This window comes from Arachis ipaensis, chromosome B01 (genome assembly GCF_000816755.2).
Source record: "Arachis ipaensis cultivar K30076 chromosome B01, Araip1.1, whole genome shotgun sequence".
NCBI classification, from domain to species: Eukaryota; Viridiplantae; Streptophyta; class Magnoliopsida; order Fabales; family Fabaceae; genus Arachis; species Arachis ipaensis.
In genome coordinates this window covers 1654671-1656699 of record NC_029785.2, presented here as the reverse complement: position 1 = coordinate 1656699, position 2029 = coordinate 1654671, and positions in this window count along the sequence as shown.

The following is a 2029-nucleotide window of genomic DNA, read 5'->3' as shown; positions in this document are numbered from 1 at the left end:
TTATAGTCAGTTAGTCACCATAGAATACATCTATTTATAATTTATAGTTATGTTTAACAAACATATTAAGTTGACTTAGTAAAACATAATTATTAAATGAATCTTAATCAAGTAGAGTTGAAGTTTGAAAAGAACAATTCCACCAAACATTATGCTATAGGATTAAATAAATAAGCTTCTCTGAATTGGATTATATTCTCTATAGCAACATTCTAATTTTATCATCTCCATTTCTCCATCAATTCACCATTCATTAAATGCTTCATACATGCATAGTAATCCTGCAATTCCCCATATTAAATATATCTTGTTTCTGAATTTTGTATTTATTCTTTATAACTTATTCCGTCATTATATTCTTTATCTGATTTTGGAAAATATTTTAAATATTTTAAATAAATTTAATAAGAAAGAGATAACTTATATTATTAAGATGGTTGCATTATTACTTCACATGTAAAGTACTAATCACAACATGGGGTGAGCTTTTATGGTACACCTATCAAAGCAATCCAAATTCCCAACATATATATATCGTAAAGGAAAAATATAGGTAACTAACAATATTTTTGAGTAATGTATAAATAATATGAATTAATAGGGTTAAAAAAGTAAATTTAATTAGTAATATTAAATTAAGATGTAGTGTATTTTTATTTGATTGGTGGTTATTCATGTTGTTCAAGATAGTCATTGTCTACTTAACATTCTTGTTGGTAAATTATACAATTATCAATCCATATTATTTGCTAGTAAACACAATAAGATATAAATGTCATTTCAAATTAAGGGTTAAATTTTTACAATAGTCTCTAAGATTTATGTAATTATTTAATTTGCTTTTTGAAATTCTAATTTTATTATTATAATCTTTTAGATACAGTTTTAGATATTATAGTAGTTCTTAAATATTTTTTTAATGATAATTTAGTTGTTACAGTACTGACGTGACATCATTTTATTTTGTATAATAATTAATTTAATTAACAAGATTTTAATTTAAATCCAATTTAATATCTTTTTCTATATTTAATCCTAATTTTTCAAATTAATCTTAAATATATATCTCATCTATGGTAAAATTAATATTAATTAAATATTAAAGGATGGTGTTGGACTGTTGGTAGAGACACAAATAAATTAAAGGATGATAATAACCCTTTTAAGTACAAGATTAAGATGTTCCATGATTAATAACATTAGGGAATTAAAGGAGAAAACATAAAGGAAAGAAAAGAAAAGATAGGAAAATGTGGGAGTTGTTACAATATTATTACAAACTAATAACATTCCATTAATTTTCATGCAACAATATATATAATATAGTGAAATAGTTATGACAGAATAAAATATTCATAGGAATCAGCTGGGAAAGGATTCAACTGGGTTAGTTCATTTGTAAGGCTAAGAAAAAATCTTCCAGAAAAAGAGTCAAATATGCATTATTGGCTTCCATTCTAAACAAACTTTTATATTCTCCTAATCTCCTTTAATTTAAAAAAATAAAAATCATTCTAACTACCAGATATGGGGAAAAAAAAATCAAAATATAATATAAAAAAGTACAAATATACAATTGTGTATAAATGTGAAATTAGTATTAGTATTTAGTATATAACTATATATGCTGTGTCATATTTTTTACCATGCTTCAGAAAATAAAGTACAAGGGATATACTTGAATCATTTATTTATTGTTGCATTGTGATGTTATCATCTAAATTTACAAATTGCATAGCAAAAATTCAAAATATTTAGTAGTTTCAGTTTGTTTTCTTAGCTAGATAGGTTCACTTCACTTAAAATATAGTTCAACTAAGTAAGTCTTTACGCATAATCATGAATATATAATAGAACATTTTATATTTTTATATCTTTATATATATAATTAATTAGTGACTTATAAAATCCAGAAATATAATTTTGTCAAATGATCATATCTTTTTTATCGAATATATTTTAGATGTTGTGATACTTGTTCGATACAAGTGTTTTGATTGTGTTTTATATTTAATATTAGATAGTCAAA